Below are 25,102 nucleotides of genomic sequence, written 5' to 3'. Positions count from 1 at the left end.
CTACCACCGGTCCTCTGGATGATAAAGTTCTTGCCTTCCTTATCTCAATGCGGCCACCCTGTTGCCGGACAGGGGTGTATGCCGAGTAAACCATGCCCCCAGGAAGAACTCCCATCTCTGACTTTCACTCAAGAGTAGTGGAACTGTTTTTGAGGATGTTTCTAGTGGGTGGGAATTATGCACAACCTGATTGGGGGGTTGGTGGGGGGGCGGAGGCGGGTGGGCTGGGTTTGTTCACATTGTTTTAAAGGTCAGTGCTGTGAAATGCAGCTGTGATGACCTACTCATTACCCTGTGCACAATTGATGTGTTTCAGAGATCTGTTGCGTGTATACTATGGGGATTTTTGTGCCAGGTTAGGACTAGCCATAAATGTGACGTATCGGTTCCCAACTCATTATCTTGCTACTACAACCGCTATAATAGTATCTAAAAGATCCTCTATAATATATTTACCTGGAACATAAGGGGGCTGAACAACTTCTGTAAGACTAAACTACTCCACTCGTATCTATGTAGGCATAGCATAGATATCAGTTTCCTTCAGGAAACTCACTTAAACACTACTTCTAAGGTTAAATTTCACGGCAAACGTTGGGATCCGATCTACTCCTCTATTTATTTTAATTATGCCAGGCGGGTGTCGATATTGATTAAAAGGGGTATTGATTGGACCACTGTAGAGTCAATTGCGGACCCTGAGGGCAGGTATATAATTCTGGTGGGGAGGCTGGGTAATGTTACTGTTATTTTGGTGATACAAAAAGGGATGATGGACGGAGCGTTTGAACAAATCAAACACTCACCCCCAGTTAACTGATCTGGGTTTAATCCATCACCATTCTTTAGTTCACTCAGCCACCCCAGTTCAGACATGGCTATATGCAAATCAGTCTGACCCTGTGCCTTATGGGAACAGTCCAGCCCAAACTGTTATTTTGGTGGCTGTCTATGGTCCGATCGTGGACGCACCCAAATTCTTCCTAAAGCTTTGGGCATCTCGGATACAATCCCTATTACTCCTGATTGCACCCCCTGATCCATCCGGTTTTAAACCTGGAAGGTCCACTGCCCATAACCTCCGCACTTTTTTTTTTTACTGTTTTACATGACCAAGATCCTTGCTATAAGGCCTTGGTGGCGCTCTTGGATGCGACCAAGGCTTTTGATTCTCTAAAGTGGTCCTTCCATTTCACTATCCTGACTCCGCTAGGTTTCAGCCCTTTTTTTTATTAACCCCTTCAGTGCTGCGCGAATTCCTATGCAGTGCTGAAGGTTCTAAAGAACCTATGGACTCATGATGGAACGGTTCCGTCATGAGCACCAAAGGGGTTAATCAAATAAAATTGCTGTGTACTCATCCAACTGCTAGGCTCCGTCTTTACGGTGTAATATCAGCTCTGTTGGCAATCACACGTGGTACAAGACAGTTGTGTTCCCTGTTCCCTTTATTGTTGGCTATAGCCATGCAGTCTATGGCTGCGCGTCTTAGGGGGCTGGGGTTCTCCACCAGAGGCTCATTATATTATTGTATATTACACTATATGTCAACAACCCAGAGGAGAATCTAGACTTGGTGCCGCGCAAGCTGCTTCTTTTTGGTGGACTATCGGGTATAGAAATTGGGCAAAGTTGGTACTCTTCCCACTCACTAAGGATACTGCTCCTTTTCCATAAAAATTTCCTCTTGGCTGGGCGCAGGACCCCATCTGATATCTGGGCATTTGGCTCTCCGGTGATCTACAGGAGTTGTGGGAAGCTAACTATGGGAAAGCCACCACCTGGTTGGAAAGCAAGGTACAAACTTGGGTGTAGCTACCACTTTCCCTAGCTGGTACAGTTGCCATTGCCAAGATGGTTGTTCTGCCAACATTTTTATATCTATTTCATAATCTACCCCTTATTCTAACGTAAGCCATTTTGACACCTTGAGGTCCTTGATGATATCGCTGGTGTGGGCGTGCAAACAGGCACGTATCTCATGGGAGCTGTTGACTCTCCCGCTGACACGGGGGTATCGGGGCTCCAGATCTTCAGCTGTACGCTTACTGTGCTCAAGCCCAATTCCTGCACTTCTGGATACACCCGTTGCCTTTCCAGCCCCATGTCACGGTGGAGATGGACAGAGTGGATCCAGCTCCTCTCTCAGTGGCGGTTTATCATAAATACAAGAGACCAACTGCTGAGATAGATACAGTAAAATCACTATGCTGGACCCAGGAGGGCTTGAGGAAAAGGGCCAACCTCGATTATCTATACGCCCCATCAATGCAGCTGGCCTATCATCCACATATTCCTCCCTTGGGTGATGAAGGTGTGATGGATCGGGCACTCAAACTAGGTCTTCATACTTTCCCAGATTTGTTCCCGGGAGGTAATATTGGCTCTTTGTGGGCGAGGCAGAGGGGGTAAGATCAAACTCTGCCGACCTTTTCCTACATCACAAAGTACTGGATGCATGCAAACAGAAATACAAGACCTTTCCCAACTCTCCACCCAGATATTTCGTGCTTGAGCAAATACTAACATGCCCATCTCAGCGTAAGCTTATTACATGCATGTATTATGGTATACAGACTACCCATCCAGCGGTCCTGACCTAAGCACTAGCTGGTTGGAAAGTAGACAGGAGTCCCCCAGTAGACCTGGAACAATGGAAATACTGTTGTGGCCAGTTACGCATGTTATCCCCCAACTACAAATTAAGGTTGATTCATTTTAAATTCTTGCATAGATTTTATCGCACCCCTGTGCATCTATTTTGGATGGGGCTTCGTTCGGACTCCAACTGTTGGAAGTGTGGGGCTACCCCAGTGACCTTTTTACACCTGCCTGGTCATAGCGACATACTGGGTTGCTGTTTTCGCCACAGTGGGCGATATTCTGGGCACGTCTGTCGAGCCCAGTCCCCTGCTAGGCCTACTGGGGTACGTTAAAGATGCTCCAGCAAATTTTAGACATCTGCTTGCTATGTTCCTACTGATGGCAAAGCGAGTAGGTATACATTGGGGCTTACCTGTTGCTCCATCAGTTAAAAACTGATTACAAGACATCACCTTTTGTCATACTCAACTGTCATTATTTTGGTAGCAAATGCCGACTTCGTCTAGACCAAAGTACATCTGGGAGCCATTGTTGGCGTGTTTCCGTAATAATGCTACAGAGGACGAGGCCGGACGCACCCACCTATCCCCCAACACTAACACTATATCAGAACGGAATGGCACGCCTGTAAGTATTTCAAATGCCAATGTCTACCATCACATGCTCAGTAAAAACGTATATGTAGATGTCGAAGTAGTCAAAAATGCAGTGTTAGAATATTTTGGCCTCCTACATGATAGTTTCTGAACCAAGAAGACCTCTGAGTTTCTCACATCCATGTATGAGTAGCGCAGGCGATTAATTTTACAGTGGGAAACCGGACCTGGCAAAGCAAATGGGTTGGACATTGCCTGCCAGCCTTCTGACATTTTCTGTGCTAGGTTTGTACCTTCATGTCTTTTGCAAAACTTTGTTAGCAGAAGCTGCAGGGTTCATATCGGTATAAAAAAAAATAATAGCTAAAAGCAAAGTTTTTTTTTTTTTGTTCTCAGATAGCTCACTTGCTATAGCAGTTCCAGAAATGAACTACGCTGTCTCGCAGTATCTTCCTTTTGAAAGGAAGAATGATGTCACAGGGAAGTTAGTCATTCAGTGAGCTGACTGACCCTCTGCCCATGCTGTATGCTGCACTGGGTGGGACATAATTGGAAATTACACAACATGCCAGTGGAAGAAGAGGCTTGACTGAACGTCCTTGCAATTTAAGTCTATTGCTTAAATAATTTTAGTGAAATCACCAGACTAAAACACCTGGGCTGAATAACCAACAAAAGAAATTATGCTTGACACTCATTCTGTCACCTCTTTTTTTTTCTCTCTCTACCCTTTATTCGCTTTTTGTCTTGTACTTTATTCTCGATTTGTTTAATCTTTTCATCATAATTTTGTTATTCCTACCATGTTTCACACACTCTTCCTTTCTATATTTTTTTTAATCTACGTAACTAAGCCAATTTTTAGGTTAAAACCTGCGCTGTCTAGTTTGCTGAAAACCTCTTGGGGAGATTCAGAAAACTGACCAAGGAATGCATTAACCCTTTGTTTACCATTGGCTTTGTGGTTTGTTACTCACATTTTCTGGCTTTCTATTTGCTGGCTTTATTAGCTTTTAACTGTCCAGCTCTAGTTCGCGCCTCATGTTGCCCAAACCTTATTCACTGTATTTGTACGAATTTGCTATCTGCTAACATTCGTTTAAATCTTGTTCCTATCATATCCATATCATATTTGCTGTGCATTCAAAGACATAGGGCAAATATCAGGACCTTTTCTTTCAAGGGCCTTTCGTTTTTTTTCTATGACTTCAAAGTGAGAGCATTTATGTGACAGTCCTTCTAAGTACTCATGTAAGAGTAGAGTATGTTGGAAGTCTTTTTTCCAGCACACTACAAAAATAAACTATGCTGATGTATCAGAATTAGTACAAATGAATTTTGTTTTTGTAATTCTGAAGTGTGGTGGAAACAAATATTTAAATGTGACACGTCAGTACACTAGGTGATAACATTAGCACACAGGCTGTATGCAGTAACGCCAAATTTCGGTGCAAATGTAATGTGCATTTCAATTGAAAATGTGTTGTCTGAAATGGCAGTGGGCTAACACACCATGCATACTCCACACTATGCCACTCCAATTACCCCACTGCACTCCTCCCCACCCCACCGCACACCAATATACCGCATCCCCTCCAGTTTGCAACAATATACCCCACTCAATCCACCCCGTCCCACACCTCTCCACTCTAACCCAATGTACTTACTTTGATCCAATCTAACCTACTCCACTACAATGTACCCCCCACTACCCCACTCCAGTCTACCCCACTTGAATCTATCTAACCCAATCAACCCCACTGTATCACATCCCACTTCAGTGTACCACACTCCACTGAAGAGTACCACACTCTGCTCCAATCTACTCCAATCCAACCCAGTCCAATGTTCCACACCCCATTCCAATATTCCACTCCAGTCTAGCACACTGTACACCAGTCTAACACACTATACGCCAGTCCATTCTACCCAAATCTACCCTACTCCATTACAGTCTACCACACCCCACTGAAATCTACCCCAATCCACTCTACCCCACTCTGCCCAATTCTCTCCAATCCAGTCTTTCCCACTGCAATGTACTCAACCCTTACTCCACCCTAATGTACAAGAAAACAAAGTACGGAGAGGCAACCTAAAAGGGAAAATTATTATTATACAGTTGTGATTCCACAGAATGAGATCAGGAGTCTTCGGTTTCTCTTTTGCTTCTACTCTTTATTTTCAAAATATTGAGGTATAAGACCAACTCATGCAGCCAATGCGTTTCGCCCTGAATAGGGCTTCATCAGGGCTGCAAAGATTAACATAAAAACATCTTACAATAAGACAAAACAGAACACAGTCTCCAACATAAATACTTAACACAAATGATGTATCCCAGAGACTGTTACACTGGGTTTGTACATGTTACTGAATTCATTTCACCAACATTGCTTTCTTTACTGTTAGCTTACAGTTTATCCTGAAAGTTACTCAGATACTGTTTCGTGTAGTCTCATGATGAAAAGCGAGAAAAGCACCGCAAACCCAAAAGGCATATTAAACGAAGAGCAACACAGAATAGTGTTCATACCAAGAACCTTCAGGCAAATCAATAAAAAGAAGAAAGAAAAAGGGAAAAAAAACTTGTTTGCTACCCAAAAAAGTGGGAGGCAAAATACCAACTCATAAAATCATTGTAGCTTCCCATATCACCAACACAATTGTACCAAGAGAAGAACAAGATTTGCAAAGTAGAAAAGGAGATCAACAGATTCCTGTAGGAGAGTAGGATTTGCTTACTATGGTTTCCCCCACTTTTTGGTGGTGTTTCACTGTTTTTTTACTTTAGTCAGGCTGGGGCCCTGCTACCCAGGACCCCAGCCTAGCTGCTTCCTCTCTAAATTGGTTGCATGTACTATAGGTACACTCCAGTTTGGTGTACAACATGGCTTAAGTTCCTTGTGAGTCCCTAGTATATGGTACACTAGGTACTAAGAGCATAGGTACCCCAGAGGCCCCCCAGGGGCTGCTGCATGTATTATGCCACCCCTGGGAAGCCTTCCAAATGACACCACAGGACTGCTACTGCAGCCTGGGTAAGGTGGTGCATGCACCCCTTACTAAGATATAGGTTGCCTCTATCTACCTTTAATCACTTCACTGCACATAGAAACCTATAAGTCACCCCTATGGCAGGCCTTATCAATCCTGAAGGCAGGATGCTTCGTTTCATGTGAGAGGGTGCCCATGCATGAGCAGGACCCCTCTGCAGCTTTCGGAATGTATTCTCTGAGGCTGTTCTGTGATGCAGCGAGACCATATACTCTTAAGTGCATTATATCCTCACGGTAAATGCTAACTTTGGAATGGCTGCATGGAAATATATTGTGTTTGGTGTCAAACAATTTGGAATCCTACCCCCGCCGCCAGTCCTGGTGGCGGGGGTAGAATTTCACCCTTCTAGAGGGAGAGACATGTACACAATGGTCTAACGGGTAGTAGTTTAAAAGAGCCATGGCATCACAAAATGTATGCCACAGCCACAGACACGTGTCTGACCTTCTGCTGCTGGACGAAACTCCGGCAGGGGAGGCCTGGACAATAGGTTTCCTGTCACAGGCAGGTGTAACCACCTCCCAGACAGGCTTTTTTTTTTTAAATCTGTTTATTAGCAGGGTGGTCAGAGCAATTATACAGTTGCAGTATCATAGCTTCTAAATAGGAGTAAGACAGCTCCATCGGGCTCAGCAAGAGTGCGTATATCATACATTTTAAGATTTTTAGTGTTATCAGACAATCAAACAATCCCCAGAAGAAACTAAGGAAAACCCCACCCTCCACCCACAGAAAGGTCCCACCCTAGACACTCCTACCGAACCTCTGTACATAGCAGTTAGTACCAGAGCGCTCCCAACAGGCAGTACAATTCTACGATGCACATTTTGCGTTTTACACAATTAGACAGCGGTATAAGCATTAGCAGCACGAGTCACCTCGTGTCCCAATTCAGTGCAACTTGGTCGTGCGAGGCCTATGGAGGTCCATCAACAGCTTCGCTCAGTACAGTTTACAGCATTGAAATATCAGACTCTTCATCACTCCCCGTTTCCACCCTCCCCAGTATAGTAAACCAATCTAGTGAGATGGGTGTTTTTCTGAGGCCTCTGCGTTCTTCGCGTTGTAGCGCCGCACCCTCTGCTTTACCCCATCGCAACAGTTCCGCTTTCCACAAATCAGGGTCAGGTGGCTTGAGAGACTTCCACCTCATCGTAATGGCACGCTTCGCAAGCAGCATTGCTACATCAGTAAAACGTGTCGCAACGCCTCTCCTACGCGCCGTAGGACCCAACCCCAGGAGCATGTCTTCCATGGTGAGCGGCTGCATCAGCGCACCTGCGTTCGTAAGTGTGTCATTAACAGTAGTCCAGAAATAGCCCAGTTTGGGGCAACTCCACAACATATGTGCCAGTGACGCATCATCTAAAGCGCATCTAGGGCAGGCGTCAGAGGTGTTGGGGAACATGGCATGCAATCGGTGTGGTGTTAGGTAAGCTCTGTGCAGGACCATTAGCTGGATGAATTTAAATTTAGGGTTTCTAGCCACCTTTTTGGGGAATTGAAGGATCCTCTCCCATTCTTTTTCCCTTAATGGCCTCCCAATATCTCCTTCCCACTTAGTCCTGAGAGGCGTTAGTGAAACCGCTCGACCCGCTCTAATGCTAGCAGTGAGCCATTTAGTCAGATGGCTTCCCGTGCCCATGAGGTATTGCATCATCAGCAAGGGGTTCGTGGAAGGTTCCATCCCCCCAGGCGCCCAGTGTCCCAGTACGTAGCGGCGGATGCTAGCATGCATGAGGAACGAACCCCTGGGTACGTCATGCGCAGACCTGAGGTCATCAAATGACAACATCTGTCCTTCAGCAAAAAGGTCTCCTACGTGTGTCACACCTGCATCATGCCATAGCATTAGTTTTCATGTCGTGAGCGGTCCTGACCCCAATGGCAATCCCAGTAGTGGAATCGTGGGGGCGTAGGATGACAGTGGGGTAGTGTATTTCACCGCCCTTCGCCAGTATAGTACTGCAAGCCGGAGAAGCGGCGGGGCGTCTCTTGCCACTTCCGAACGGGGAAGGAGTAGGATATGTATTCTCCCCTTAGCATGATCGTCTTCTACCATGCTAATCTCACGGAGGTTCCTACCAGCAAGCCAGTAGGCTAGCCACTGCAGTTGGCATGCAAAGTTGTAGGCCCTAAAGTCAGGTACTCCCATACCTCCCGCACTGGTTGCGAGTTGCAGCTTAGCGAGACCTATACGCCTTCGCCCTTGCCCCTATATAAGTTCTGTAAGGAGCGTGTCAAGCACTTTAAACGTCGTGGCAGGGATCAGGAACGGTAAATTTGTAAAGTAGTAAATGAGACGGGGAAGCATTACCATCTTGGAAATGGCAATCCTGCCGGCCACTGAGAGAGGGAGTGACAACCAGAACTGTATCTGTGACTTTATGGTCCTCATAGCCCTACCAAGGTTGCCATCAATCATCATGTTGGCATCCCTGTAAACCTGTATCCCGAGGTATCGGAACGTAGTATCTGCTATTGGAAACGCGTGTGGCTCAAAGAGCAGCGGTGTAGTCAAGGCAGAGGCGGCAAAGGTAAACCCATAGGACTTGGGCTCGCTGATAGTGAGGCCAGATATCGATCTAAAATCCTCAAATATAGAAGGGATAGGGTCCAGGTCGCCTCTCAGGTTATGTAGGTAGAGGATAATATCGTCAGCATAGGCTGACACTATATGCGTCGTGTTACCCCTTTGAATTCCACGGTGGGGGGCCATAGTCCGTAGTTTACTGAGTAGTGGCTCAAGCGCTAGAATGAAGAGGAGCGGGGACAGGGGGCAACCTTGTCTCGTGCCCCTTGCGATAACTATGGGATCTGAAATGTACCTGGACGTGCGCACCCAGGCCGTGGGACATGTGTAAAGCAGTTGGACCCATGCTATACACTCTTTAGGGATCCCGAATCTCGCGAACACAGCGAACATATAATCCCATCTGAGGGAATCAAAAGCCTGCTTCAGGTCCAATGAGATGCATCCCTCCGAGCCTAGGTCCGTCTGTTCTCGCAGCATCAGCTGGGCTAGTCGCCTAAGATTCATGGCCGTGCTCCTGCCTGGCACAAAGCCGCACTGATCAGGGTGAATCAAATGTGGTATGTATTGTGCCAGCCTTGTCGCTAGAATTTTACTCAGTATCTTGTAATCGGTGTTAAGTAAAGATAAGGGTCTGTAGCTAGCGAGGTGTAGTCCGTCCTTGCCCGGCTTTAAGAGGGAGGTAATCAAAGCCTGAAGGGAGGACTGCGGCAAGCAGGCAGTCCGTAGCGCCTCCAAATAAAAGGTATGGAGGCGTGGGGCCAACTGATCCATAAATGCGGTATCTTCCAGGAAAGAATCAGAGGCCACAAGGGGAGTCAGGAGCATGCAAGCCGTTTATTTCAAAGGTCCCAGCGGCGGCGAATGCATTTCGGCGATAGCCTTCATCAGCGCCCTTCGCTGTAATGAGCCCCTCCCAAATAGGCTCCTCCTGTGTAAAATACTTACAGGTACTTGAGTTCCCTCCCCCTAATGCAGTCAGCACATCAGTAGTAGTCCGTACCAAATGTCACGGACTCCGTATATATATATATACCTGGTGTGGTTCTCCTTTCATTTGGTCATTCACAATTATTCACAATTATAGACTGGTAAAACAAGCTGTTTTACATTCCTCCAAGACTTAGCCTGAAGGCTGCGCTCCACACCTACCACTAGGATAGCTTTCTGTAAAGGTTGTCTTTAACCTACCATTAAGAAGGGTTGTTTGGACTGGTGCAAATTGCCCACGAGAATAGTGGGCAGAATATGCCAGGCCAACTTCTCACAGTTCCTTACCAGTATTTGCATATATTAAGTAAAAGAGCATCAGCTTCTAAGCAACGTTATAGCATGCTGCAAAGAAAATATGAATATAATCAGTACCCCTCAGGCACAGTTCAGTCTCCGTGCTACTTAATAACTAGCATCAAATGGCTAAAACAAGGCATGTCCTGGAACGAGGGCTCGTAAACAGTGCGGCAAATCATTAAATCCCATTCCCATAGAGTTTATGCTCTATAACGCGGGCTGACATTTGTGCGTACTGGTGTTTGCTTTTTAGCCATTGTTTCACCTATCGGAGTGGAATTCCACTTGGTTGCGCACAGTTGCTTCTGCTTTTATCTGATCATTTTCTGGATACGTTATGTGCCTATAAATGGAGGTACTTTGGGATGCTAGTTATTAAGTAGCACCGAGACTGCTGTAAGGTTGTTTAGAAGCTGATGCTCTTTTACTCACCATATGCAAATACTGGTAAGGAACCAGTTGATCTCCTTTTCTACTTTGCAAATTTGCAAATCTTCTTCTCTTGGTACAATTGTGTTGGTGATATGGAAAGCTACAATGATTTTATGAGTTGGTATTTTGCCTCGTACTTTTTTGGTAGCAAACACATTTGTTCTTTTTGTTTAATATTTTTTTCTTCTTTTTATTGGTTCGTCTGAAGGTTCTTGGTATGAACACTATTCTGTATTGCTCCTCTTTTTACACGCTTTTTTGGGTTTTCTGTGTATTTAACAGTAAAGAAACCAATGTTTGGTGAAAATAATTCAGTAACATGTACAAACCCAGTGTAACAGTCTCTGGGATACATCATTTGTGTTAAGTTTTTATGTTTGAGACTGCGTTCTGTTTGTGTTTTGTCTTATTTTAAGATGTTTTATGTTAATCTTTGCTGCCCTGATGAAGCCCGATTCATGGTGAAACGCTCTGGCCACATGAGGTTGTCTTATACTTCAATATTTTGAAAATAAAAAGAAGCAACAGACACACGAAGACTCCTGATCTCATTCTGTGGAATTACAACTGTATAATTATAATCTTCCCTTTTGGGTTGTCTCTCTGTGCTTTGTTTTCTTGTGCTATAGATTTTGGGTCTTCTGGCAGCGGACCCTGGAGGTGGGCATCCAGACCAAGTATAATTATCAATGCTAAGCATTTAGTTACCATGAAGTTAGTGCGGCTTTAATCATCCCTTGCTGCCTTTTTTGTGCATATTATCCACCCTAATGTACCCCTCTACACTCCAATGTACTCCATTCTACCTCACTCCACTCTAATCTCGATTCCACCCCAATTTATCCAGCTCCAGTCCCCCACTCCACTCTACCCCACTCCACTGCACTCCACTCTTCCCCAGTCTACCTCACTGCAATGCACTCTACCCCACTCCAATCTGCCACACCCCAGTCTACTCCAATTTACTCCACTCAACTCCAATCGACCACAATCTACTCAAATGTACCCAACCAACCTCACTTCAATCTCCCCAGCTCCACTCCACGCTACCCCACTTTGCTCCAGTCTATCCCACTTCACCCCATTCCACCCCACTGCAATCTACCCCACTCCATTCTAATATACTGTACTGTAATCTACCCCACCCCACTCTCCCCCTTTCAATATCGACTCCATTCCAGTCTATCCAACTCCACTCCACCCTACTCCTATTCAACCATCTCTACCTGCAGTCCACTCTACATCAATCTATCCCACTCCACTCTACCCCAATATTACCCAAACCCACGCTACCAACTTTTAGCCATGTTGAGCAGCTGCCACATTGGTGTACAACATGGCTAAAATGCATTGCGAAAGCCAAGAGCTCTCTCATAGGTGAAGCCTATTGGCTTTGCCAATGCGTGTTGCCCTCTAGTTGTGTGCTACTCACTTTTGATGCTCTCTTAATTTTTGTACGAATGTGATCGATTAAATGTACAGTGGCTGCCTTCAATGTATAGTGGCTACCTTGGTGTCTGCTGTCAGGTTGCAATTTGAGTAATGAAAATTTTAAAAATGTATGCCTAAATGCTATACAATGCCGGAAATAGGTTATGATGTGTATTTATTAGAAACTTATTTTGCAAATACATTTAATTGTTTTCTAACCTCGAGTTTATGACAAATTCCTAAATAGAGCACAGATGACTCCAAGCTTCATCAGTTTTACAAAGCTGCATGCAGAAAGTGCTGGACAGACAGGAGGTCAGAAATACCAGTCAGTGAATTGACAATACTTAAATCAATATTGGCATTGCACTCCAAGCAAAAATTTCTGGCCAGCTTTCATCTTTCTCCCCAGGAGTAGGCATTTTGATAGGTCAGAAGTGCCGGGACTTGCCCATTAGTGCATCCCTGATGATGGGAACAGGAACAAGTACAGCTACAATACACATTGTGTATAGGTGCCACTGACCAATGTTCACATCCAGTACGGTGCTTACAGGGTCAAACAAAGGGTTACACCTCCCTGTCTAAACCCCTTCCTTAACCCCTCCTTAGTTCTTCTATTCCACCCCAGTAGTATTTCTTATTTTCCAACCACTCTCCTCTGTCCCTCACACATTTACTACTAATATGTATACTTGTGCATGCATAGAGTCTGCAGTCAGATGAGGGTTTTTGGAGGAGGAGGGTGAGAGCTCTGCACAGAAAAGTATAGGAGAGGCATAAACCCTGCACATGGGTGTGTGAATAGCATTTTGTAGTACTTCAAAACATATTCCAAAATGCAGTTTGTGACTATGCCTGTCAGTGTTTCGACACTTCAATATGGCTGTGTTCATCATCAAACGACCTGCCCTACAGTGGAGTTTATGGTGGTGCAATGATCACTGATATGCACCGTCCTGCTCGCCTTCAAGACCAGTCAGAAGCAGTGAGAGTGTGGCGGCCATCATGTAAGCTGATATTTATAAGTGCATAATTATACGGAATTTCATAGAATAAGCCTGCGCTCCTATTCTACTTTGCATGGTGACCAAGTCATCCTTTTTTTAGGACCAACAGCCTGATTCATCAAGCCGAATTGCGCTCGCAAAGGGCCAGATTCTGAGAATCTGGCCCTTTGCGAGCGCAATTTTTGCATTTGGGATTCATCATCCCAAATGCAAAAATCGGTAATTGCTAATTCGCTAAATTGCAAGGAATTACATTTAAGGAATCTCTATTTGAGATTCCTTAAATGCAATTCATCAACCATTTTTAAATTGCTAATTCGCAATTTCGGGCCGCTATTTACCGAGAGTTGCATGTTGCACACACGCATGTCCTTTGGACATGTGTGTGCGCAACACCTGTTTCAATTTGCATTTAAGGGGTGCTACAGGGTGTCCTTTGGACACCCCTGGCACCCTTTAAATCGCTATCTTATTTGCGATTAGCTAATTGCTAATCGCAAATAAGGAATACTCCCCATTCATTCCTATGGGCCTTTTGGCCCATAGGAATGAATGGGGAGTTATTCCTTATTTGCGATTAGCAATTTGCTACTCGCAAATAAGGAATGTGTAGGAATCGCTATTTATTTAGCAATTCCTACATGAATACCGTTTTGCGAGTCCTTAATAGCGATTCACTATGAATCGCTATTAGGGGCTCGCAAAACGGCCCGTTGATGAATAAGGCTGTTAATCTTTTCTTGTAATACAAAAATAATGTAGTTAATTGTCTTGACTGAAAAGCACTTTTAACATAACTTTTAAAAATTATGAACAAAAGAAAAGAGGTATATTCTAAGCAGTTGCACAGGAGTAATTTTAAGTTCACTGGTTTCTCTTTTTTTTTTCAGCACAGGGAAGTCTATCATCGTTTGATTACTCAAAGTGCATAATTTCACACTGGGATAAAGGTGCTTGCTCCCCAATGAAATTATGTATGACATGGCAATCATTAATGAAGAGAACACCTATTCTTCTGATTCCATCTCTACCTGTGCGAAAAAAGAGTGAATACTTTTACGAGCAAAAGAGAGAGGTGTACAATCGGAGATTGACTGCATAAAAGGTAAAGGATATTCTGTTTTGACCAGATAGATGACTTTTCTGAGATGTATATCTCGCAATACCTAAATCCATAATTTTTTTCTGCCCTCCACTTGTGTTTCCCATATCTGCTCACTTGAAATTATTTGTTTCCATTATAGCTCAGGTATGTGGCACATGCTGAAAGAAGATGACTATAAATCGTTTGCTGGCAGCAGTCTGCATTGACAAGGTCAAACATCCTACAAAATATCAACATCATCAAACATATTCAATGGATCATGTGCAATACAAAGGGTGAGTTGCTTTGTTTTCCCTCCTTTGGTATATTATATCTGTTACAATCTGAAAGTATTGTGGATAAATTTCATACATATCTACTTCATTTTTATGGATTTATAAACATCATTTTTGTCACTGTTAGGTGAGTTATGCCTAGATGTCCGATTACTTTCCACAGACTACCACTTTATATGTTACATTATGTTAATAATAGTATGATGGCATGTGTGTTAATACGTAGTGTGACCATGTGTAGGCTGATGTGCAGGAGATGATCAAAGATTCCATTGATCCTTCCTGATACAAAAATGATCTTATCCCAAAGAGAGAACTGCACAAGCTGTTGGAAAAGGCCATGTATGGTTGGGACAGTGAACCTTTGCTCCTCACTTGTTTGAGTGAGATATATTTTTACCCACAAAAAAGTGGAAGAGGTGTTGCCAAGGATCATGATGAACTGCTACCCTTGATTAAAGAAAAGGTTGATGTTTAATAAGGTAGTTCACTTAATAATTATCATAAAACATTTTGTTACATGTGGTCTCAATGCATGTCCAATGAGCACATACAGATTCTGTTGTTGCTGTTTTGTATTGCCTTTTCATTCTTAACTGTCTCCAAATGAGAATGAGCAGGTCTGCTCTGGTCCCAAGGAAAGAGCTCTAACATGAAGTCTGATGACTGCTCACTGCACTGATTGCACACACCACTTGAAGCATTACCGTGCACTTGAGCAGCACTTGCAATCTGTAGATAACCAGACCTGTTTTACAATGTGGGTGTAAGATCCTTTTGGGGACCAGATATTTGTTGGCAGAGCAGTCTCTTAACTAATTGAACACAGTCTCTGAAGACGTTATCCTCTCTAACAGTTGGGTCCCTGTAGGGCACAGCTAGGAAGGTGTTCTTTCCTTTTTTGATGAGCAGGCGATCAAAAAGTGAAATAGTTTGCTTTGCAGACTGACTATATTTGGCTACACCTTCATAGCTAGGAGATTGATCTTCTGAAACTGCTTCTTTCTCTATCACAGTTCAGAAATGGAAATTTTCCTTCTCCTCCTCCAGCATGTCCAATGACCTAATATCACCTGTGCTCCAAGGACTACTCACCATAAGCAAACTGTTGGAAGCTTATGGTCTTATTCCATTTTGAAGGCAACACCCTTTTTGACAAACGATCCTAATCTATGTTTTGTTATCTTTCAGAGTTTATGAAATCTGTGTAGATGGCCAAAAGCTGGTAAACCATGAACATCAAAAAGATGCAGTGAAAACTTGCCATAAAGACCTGCCTTGTCAGAAGAGAACTGAAGAATCCAGCAAATCTAGCAGCAAACAACAAAGTGTTGTTTTTTATTGAACAGTTCTTGCCTGCTTTTACTATTCTATTTTATGGTAACCTGAGCCCTTTTGTGATCAGGTATGTGTTTCAGTTCAGACATGTCCATATGCAAATCAGTCTTGACCCTGTGCCTCATGGATACAGTCTAGCCCGAACTGTCAAGCCATGGCATGGTGAGCAACAAAACGATGGATTTAGGCCCAGATCTCTGTACTGGGGTGAATGTATGACATTGTTCTGCATTCTGTCCATCAACTTTTGTTTTTGCATTTGTCTCCCTGAGTGGGACGGGTATGCTCAGACGTGAGTCCCATGCTCTCCATGCCACTGGAATCAAGTTAGCCTGGCTGATGAGGGCTGAAAGCCCGAAACCGGTCCTAGGATGCTTGTTTCCAGTCCAGGGAGGACCTGGCTTGGCAGTACGGGCTGGACTGTTCCCCTGGGGCACAGGGTCAAGACTGATTTGCATATGTCTGGGTTCAACCTGGAATGGCATGGTGAGCAAAAAAACTATGGATTTAGGCCCAGATCTCTGTACTGGGGTGAATGTATGACATTGTTCTGTATCCTGTCCATCAACTGTTGTTTTTGCTGTTTCAGCTAGAAGCAACCGAGCCTGCGAGTCTCTCTAATAAGGGGAACTTTTCTTCCGTAAGCCAAGGTCTCCAAGTGCTATATAATGAGCACTTTTGGAGGCAGTTTCTGTGAACCAGGTCTGTTTTGATTCGCAGCACATTGTTCAGAAGTGTTTCCCCCCTCATCCTCTGCCTGGATCGACCTAATTAAATGTACCTCCTGAAAAACTGCATTTTATGTTTTCTGAATATCAATTATTTTGTAGGTTGATGTCGCCTTTTTTTAAATTTATTTGTCAGTTCATCTGTGATTTTTGAGAAATAGATTTAAAACTAGTCTTGAAAGCTGCTTGAACATCGTTTTCCGTTGTAACAGGTTGGCTGATGTTTCCGCAAGCTCCACCCTTTTGCGCCAGTCGAGTCCTGTAATTTTCTAGCTTCCATGGTTTTCAGTCAACCATAGGCTTGTATAATGCAGGGCCCTTTAACCAAGAGGGATTTGAGTGAAATATCCGGAGAATGGCAGTGTTGAAACCCATTTCTTGTCGGACTTGAGCACGTTACCCTGAATTACATTATGCATGTAAATGAACCTCTGTTTACTTGGCACCGGAACGGTGTGTTTTCAGAGAAATCCTGCAGGTCTACCGCAGCAGGCATTTTACAAGGCACTGGAGGGGAATTACCTGCCCAGCCACTGCCAGGAAGGGCGATACAAACACAATGCCCGTCATGTCACCCAGACGCACCTTCGCCGCACAGGCCTGTCTGCATTGAATGACACCGGCGTGGGAGAATGTGGGTCAGAGCACTAGCCCCCCCCCCCTTCTCTTTCAGTGACGTGGCATACATTCCATGGGCCCCAGGGAAAGCAAGGCTCATGCACTCCAAGAGTGGTATTTGGGTTGTGAAATAAGACAATTAGTGTGCAGGGTCCCGGTACCACTACACGTGCTGTATCGCTGATAACTATACCCGTGGTCTTGTTTGGCACAGAAGTGTGACAGTTGGTTCTGCAGTGCTCGCAACTTAGGGCTTCAGCTCCGCCATCACGAAAACCTCTAATTATTTTATATTCTGTGAGTGATTTGCGCGTGATGTTGGCAAATTTAGAAATGCAAACACTCCTTGATAAATGTGATGCCTCAAAGCGCTCAGTGACGTACTAATTGGCTAAGCAGAAGATCCAATTAATATTTTGGTCTAATTTATAACCAGATAAAGGGTGTAGTGGGCAGGATAACCTGTTAAAATAATGTTTTCGCTTTTTATCTTTCTGACTACATAGTGAGGGTTAGTTTAGTGGCGAGTGTGTGAATGGGCCTTTGTTATATGCAGATGAGTGTCGCCTGTAGGTGTAAGGTATTTTACAGCTGGTAGACAGGGGTTTGATCAGATTTCCAAGTGATTCCGTGCACTTCTAAAGCTAAGAATTTCTGCACAGAATTTACAGAACGTGGTGGCTGTTGCTTACATAGACAGACTGACAAAAGAATGTATAAATGAGAGTGCAAGATGTGATCTGGTGAGATAGCTAGAGAAACTATTCGCATTGGCTGCAGGAGTGAATGGCTACCTCTTTCCTCTGGCAGTCTTATGTTTTTTAGAGTGCCTGAGTTAATTTGACCTATAATTTGACAGAATGTTTGACAGTGCATGGTTTCTATGTTTTCTAGGCAAGGGAAAGAACGAAAAGGGTTGGTTTTCATAAGTATAGCAACCATGTGTATTGTTTTCTGAAGAGTCAGTAATTCTTTGGAGAGCTCGTGTTGTGCCTATCTTTCACCCTCTTGGAACAAGTGCAGGAGAATGTTGTTTTCTATCTAGTTTTGGCTGGTCCCTGGCCCAAGGGCTGATTTAGGACAGCTGGAGCTCATCTCTCGTGAGCCAGTGGTTGACTAGGACCGTCCCACAGATTGGCATTCGGGGTCATATTTGGTACTTTTTTCTTAACCTATCTAAGAGGGTATGATTTGGGTGTTTATCTCACCAAGTCACTCAGCCCAAGCGCTGCACCACCTCAGAACCAGTGCAGACCACCAGCACACCACCTAAAAAACAGCTCTGCTCCAGTGCAGCACCACCGCACTACCTCAGCATCAGTGTGGCACCACCACCTCAGCCTCATCACAGCACCAGCACAGCATCACTCAGTGCCACCACAGCATCACTCTGCACCAGCGCAGCATTACCTAAGCATCACTCAACACCATCACCTCAGCACAACACTACCTCCGTATCAGTGCACCATTTCCTGCGCAGCACCAACACAGCATCAGCACAGCGCCACCTCATCCGCAACTCAGCACCAACGCATCACCAGCACAGCATCACCTGAATATCACCAAAGCATCACTCAGCACCACCTCTGCATCCCTCAGCACCACCCTAGCATCCCTCAGCACCACCCTAGCATCACTGAGCACCACCCTAGCATCACTGAGCACCACCCTAACATCACTGAGCACCACCCTAACTCAGCACCACCCTAGCACCACTCAGCACCACCCTAGCATCACTCAGCACCATCCCAGCACCATCTCAGCACATCCTCTGCATCTCTTAGCACCACCTTAGCATCACTCGGCTCCACCTCAGTATCACTCAGTACCACTTAAGCACCAATGAAGCACCGCCTCAGCATAGCATCAATACAGCATCGACTCAGCCCCAGCACAGAATTAGCACAGCACCAACTCAGCAGCAACTCATCACCAATGCAGCACCTCATCACCAATACAGCATCACTTCAGCATTAGCACAGCAGCACCAGTGCAGCATCACTGTAGCACCAGCGCAGCACCCGCTCTGCGTTACTAAGCACCACTTGAACACCAGCACAGCACCACCAAAGTATCACTCGGCATCACCACAGTGTCACTCCGCATCACTTAGCACCACTTCAGCACTACCACAGCACCATCTGAGCACCGCATCAGCACAGCACCATCCTAGCATTAGCACAGTACCAGTTCCTCATCAGTGCACCACCACCAGTGCAGCACCATCTCATTATCAGCACAGCACCATCTCGGCATTAGCGCAGCACCACCTTTACATCATTGCACCACCACCAGCGCAGCCCCACCTCTGCACCTGCGCAGCCCCACCTCAGCAGCAATTAAGAACCAACATAGCATCACTTCAGCATCAATACAGCACCACCTCAGCACAGAACCAACTCTGCATCACTTAGCACCACCTGAGCACCAGTTCAGCTCCACCACCTCAGCATGAGTCATCACCAAAGCATCACTCAGCAACTCCATACCACCTAAGTATCATTCAGCATGCCCTGAGCATCACCACTGAACCAGCACACCACCACTTCAGAATCACCTCAGTATCATTTAGGATCACCTGTCACCACCACATCAGTATCACTCCCCACCACCTCAGTCTGCCTTTGGAATCTGGCATCTGTTGATTCTCCCCTAGTGTCACTCTACTGCTCCTATTGTAATTGAGGTACTATTTCCCAACCTCCACCCTCCCGTTGTTTATGTCCTCCTCCCCCATAACAAAAAAACGATAACAAATTAGCATTAGAACAGGCAGAGAAAAGGTGCCAGCATTGATTGGACAAAAAATTAGAACACATTTTTTGTGTTATTTCTGTTTTTATTAGGGTTGTTCAGTTGTACATAAAGTTTCTTGGTTACATATATAGGGTGATAAAAATGGTTATAACACTTTTTTTATTATAACTTTTCAACATGCTGCACAACATTCACAATGCTCTACAACACAGCTTAAAGACATTAAAAAAGCCAATAGCTCTGTCAAAACAAGTATAAGGTCCCAAAAGCAAGACCTATTGGCTATGCCAATGCTTGTTAACTTGGGGTGCCACGTCATCTTACTCCCAATTTCCCATCAAGGAGTCAAATCTGGAATTGACCCCAATGCACCCAGAGTTCCCTTGGTCATCCACAATCGCGGCCTTTAGAGAACCCATGTTGCGCATCTTGGCACTCTTCTGATTCCCTCTGGGGGTGCCTTTGGGCCCCCAGCAACCGCAAAGGACTCCAGTCGGGTAACTGCCTGCGGATCCTGTCTGCACTGTCAATGCTCCTCGAACATTTCTGGGGTTCCGCACGAACTTCGCTGTCAAATTCTACTCTGATGCCACAATCTGCATCGGTCCCTTTAGTGTCGACACTGGTTCCCACACAACTGGCGCCAGAGGAGGTAGGTCAGACTGGACCATTGGGCAGTCAGGCAGTGCCGGAAGGGCTGCTCTGACAGGTCAGAGTGTGGACTGTTTTTTTGTGGCCGTTTGTAGACCTATTTTATGGACAGGTGAGACAGTTTTTACTGTTGATTTCCCGGATACTAATAAAAACTTTGATGCATTAATCACAAATGCATGCAGTCTCCCATATCTTGCAAATCACCTACTCAGTATGTCTTTAAACATTGAAAACTGCCCAGATTTTCAGAATATGGACCACTTTTTTGCTCTGATTCGCTAATGGGGACCACATTTACTTTGGTGCCTGGGCCTATTTTCTGCCCCAGTCTGTGTTTAGATACTGCATTATTTCAACGTTACTGAAGACTGGAGCTGCTACACCAGCTGAGAGCATAAAGTAGCAGTACAGTCATATATGCAAATGCAAAGTGCAGTGCAATGTAGCTGCAGAGTGGAGGGTGTAAAAAACCGAAATGGGTAAAATACAAGATTGTCACGCCGACGGAGAGTAATTAAGTTAACCGACGTACTGCAGTTGTGAAAGGATGGAAGTCGGTATAGATACCGTATCCTTGGGTATGGCAGGAGGACTTGTCTGCAGAATAACAGGCAACAATAGTGAGAGCAATAGCAGAATCCAGGACAGCCCAAGATAACAAAACAGACACCATTGTCAGTAATATCAATCTCTTGCAAGGAGTCTTGAGGAAAATAGCAGAAACTGAAGAAGTGGTTGGGCTTTCGAAGGGTGATACGGAGGCCTACATACAAACGAAGGTGACTAGGTATCAGTGCTCCAGTATGTTAGCAGAAAGAGTTGAAGGTTTCCTGAATGCGCCAAGAGTCCTCGTAGGACCCCTTTCAAGAGAAATGGATATGTCGACACTCAAACGAGCAGCCTGTGGGCATTCTTCTTAAAAAACTGTTTCATAGGCCGCTTGCACCACAGCCAAGGGCCATGATTGCACGCATCCATGCTTATAGAGGTGCCATTCTTTAATGGAGCAACCAAGTGCGGCAGATGCCAACAACAGAATTGATCCCTTGGCAATACTACCAGAAGAACATGAGCTTCTGGAAAATGTTGGCAGCCCAAACAACGGGGAGGCAACAAGACATGCCCAGGATTGTGGTTAGAAAGTATGATACTCTAGAGGAAGAACAATTTCAGAACGCCCAAGAGAATGAAATCACTGATAACAAGTAATCAATCAATCAATCAAGGATATTTATAGAGCGCACTACTTACCCGGAGGGTCTCAAGGCGCTGGGGGGGGGGGGGGTGTGCTGCTACTGCTCGAAGAGCCAGGTCTTCAGCTTCTTCCTGAAGGAGAGGTGGTCTTGGGTCAGGCGCAGGTCGGGAGGGAGGGAGTTCCAGGTCTTGGCGGCCAGGTATGAGAAGGACCTTCCTCCTGTTGTCGTTCTTCGGATGCGGGGGACGGCGGCGAGGGCGTGGCTGGCTGATCGGAGATGGCGTTTGGGAGCGTAGAAGTTGACGCGGTTGTTGAGGTAGCTCGGGCCTTGATCGTGTAGGGCTTTGTGTGCGTGGGTGAGGAGACGGAAGGTGATTCTTTTGTTGACTGGGAGCCAATGCAGGTCTCTCAGATGTCCGGAGATGTGGCTGTGTCGTGGGATGTCGAGGATGAGTCTGGCTGAGGCGTTCTGGATCCGCTGGAGTCTCTTCTGGAGCTTCGCGGTGGTTCCGGCGTAGAGGGCGTTGCCGTAGTCCAGTCGGCTGGTGACGAGGGCCTGGGTGACCATCTTCCTGGTCTCGGTGGGGATCCACCGGAAGATCTTCCGTAGCATGCGCAGGATGTTGAAGCATGACGAGGAGACGGCGTTGACTTGTCTGGTCATGGTGAGGGAGGAGTCCAAGATGAAGCCCAGGTTGCGTGCGTGGTCTGTCGGTTTGGGTGCGTTGCCCAGGGCGGGGGGCCACCAGGAGTCGTCCCAGGCGGAGGGTGAGGATCCCAGGATGAGGACTTCCGTCTTGTCTGAGTTCAGTTTCAGGCGGCTGGTCGTCATCCACTCGGCTACGTCTTTCATCCCTTCGTGAAGGTTGGCTCTGGCGGCGGTGGGGTCGTTGGTCAGGGAGAGGATCAGCTGGGTGTCGTCAGCGTAGGAGATGATGTTGAGGTTGTGTTGGCGTGCGATGGCCGCGAGGGGGCTCATGTAGACGTTGAACAGGGTGGGGCTCAGTGATGATCCTTGAGGGACGCCGCAGATGACTTCGGTGGCCTCTGACTTGTATGGTGGTAGGCGGACTCTCTGTGTTCTTCCGTCGAGGAAGGAGACGATCCATTCCAGAGCCTTCTCCTGGATTCCGACGTTGTTGAGGCGCTGCACTAGGGTGCGGTGGCAGACAGTGTCGAATGCCGCGGAGAGGTCTAGGAGGATGAGGGCCGCTGTTTCTCCGTTCTAATGTAATATAGTAATGTTCTAAACCATAAGTACTCACAAACATTTCCCCATGAGCCACAAAGTACTGCCTGTGACATGCCAGAGGGCCGCACCTATGCCAGCAGGGTGAGGGTCGGGATGATGAAAGGTGGGAGTTGGGGGACGTGAAGCAGATGCATGGTGTGGACAACAAACCGAGCCTTCACGTGACATCTGTCTGACACCAAAGCTCTATTCTCATGCACCAAGAATTAAAGTCAAAGCATTAACTTCTAATGTAGAAAGAGAAACTCATCTGGTGGCTGAGTTGCAAAATGTGAAACCAGAAAACCTGGTATCAGTCCTGGCTTCTCCACTTGACCAAATTGTGTGATCCTAGGCAATTGGTTCATTTCACTTTGCTTCCTTTTTCTTCATTACCACATATGAAAGCCCCTTGAAATGCACAAGTTCAGGAAATGTGCTATACAAAACCTTCTCTTATGTTTTATTTAATAAACTATAATGTACCAATTGTATAAATACCAAGGCTACACAGAAGGTTCACATGACAAATGACTAGCCTCTTGGTTCACTAATGGCATTGTTTTCAGAAGGGGTGGCATGAATGTTTCCAAGATCACATTTGAAAACTATCACTGCTAATTAAGGCCTATCAATGCAGTGATCTAATCTGATCTACGAAGGTACCATGCTCATGCATGTTAATAAAATAGACTGGTTGAAGTGTGCAGAGAGTTTATCATGTTTTTACATGTTTAGTTCAATATGTCTTTAAAGCTAAAGGTGTTCCTAAAGATAAGTTGTCTAGGATATCTTCATTGCTTCTTTATCGTTACTTTACGTGTAAATAGAAGAGGTGTGGCGCCGCGGCCAGGGCGACTGACTCCGGAATCTGGGGATCACGGTTCGATCCCCGGCACCGGCGGCAGATTAGCCCAGCACCATGTGACTCTGGGCAATAGCTGGCTTAATCTTCCCGACGGCCCCCAGCGCCTAGAGACCCTAACGGGTGATTGTGCGCTTTACAAATGTGGATATTATTATTATTATATTAAATAATGTATTTCACAGCTTTCTGAATCTTTCTGCTCTGTCAAGTGAACCGCAACTCACCAGTGGGGAGCAATTCATGATCCGGAGGACTGCATGCGGCCCCCAGGCCATACTGTCTAAACAATCACACAACAACAATCCCGGGTGCAATATATATGTCGACATGGAATGTCAGGGGATTCAATTGTTACCCTTACAGACACAGGATGCTCTTGAACTTGATGTGTCATGGAGTAGTGACAGGGATATTACAGGAGAGGCATTTAACTGTGGAAGAACTGGGGAACCTTCAAAAGAGATCGAGAGATAGAACATATGCTGCAATATACTCTGCCTATGCTTGAGGGGGTGAAATGCGAGGTAGTGCACGGCGAAAGGGAAGAAATCGACAAAGAGTGGAGATGTGGCGTATCTATGGAAATTGAACGGCATGGATATACGGATTATGGCTGAAATGTTTTTCAAAAGATCCTACAGACTGAAACTGGAGCAGGGAAACTGAATTTATGTACTCAAGGGACACCTCCACAAACATTCCTCAAAGACTAAGCTGGGACAGATTGGGAGGGATGGCTAAAAAAGGCATACATCCTGCATGGCACTACTAAATGGGTAGTGAATGCCACCTCTAAACCACATGTATATGTGTGTAATTCTATGTGAGGACACGAAGGAAAGGATTAGACTATTCTTTCTTCTTTAATTTCAACAGCAGCCGTTTTTAAAACCAATAACAATCAATACAAGGACTTAATTTCCCATGGAGCTTGAAGAAAAACATCAAGTTCTTAACCGTGTCTTCAAATCAGATGTCTCCTGGCTCCATAAGTACCGATGACCCCTGCTGGACTTCCTCTTTCTTCTCTGCTACAACCCTGTGTTAGTTAGGTGCCTTACCTTCCCTCAGACCTGGTATTTGGGGATTGTGCTTTCTGACTTTTATTAACGCTGTTTGCTGTGTTTTGTGACTCACTTGATGTGTGCTTTCACGAAGCCTCGGTTTTTGCTGCGCGAACGCCTTTCTGCGTTTGCTGGTCAGCTTCGCCTGGAGTGTTAACACCCCCCCCCCTCGGGGTAGGAATGCCGTTTTTTCTGGCCCGTATTGCTTAAGCAGACTGACCCAGGCTTACTTCAATCCCTCGCACCTAAAGCTCCGGAGCAGACCACTGCGTCCCCCTCAGAGAACCAGCTCAAACACCCACACCCAGAAGGG

General features: G+C 45.5%; 1 protein-coding gene across 6 annotated transcripts in view; it reads left to right on the top strand.

The window, feature by feature from the left end:
• Positions 1–25,102, top strand: part of TESMIN (testis expressed metallothionein like protein) — a 1,592,961-nt gene that overhangs the window by 244,929 nt on the left and 1,322,930 nt on the right. For 3 of the 6 annotated variants that reach the window (XM_078682876.1, XM_078682877.1, XM_078682882.1), the window contains exons 2-3: positions 13,847–14,061; positions 14,201–14,336. The exons of the other annotated variants lie outside the window; for them this stretch is intronic. The gene's annotated coding sequence lies outside the window, so the exon portion shown is untranslated. The remainder of the gene's footprint in view (positions 1–13,846; positions 14,062–14,200; positions 14,337–25,102) is intronic. 6 annotated transcript variants of the gene reach the window in all.

Source organism: Lissotriton helveticus, chromosome 3_1, assembly GCF_964261635.1.
Source record: "Lissotriton helveticus chromosome 3_1, aLisHel1.1, whole genome shotgun sequence".
NCBI lineage: Eukaryota > Metazoa > Chordata > Amphibia > Caudata > Salamandridae > Lissotriton > Lissotriton helveticus.
This window is presented reverse-complemented; position numbering and strand designations above follow the sequence as displayed.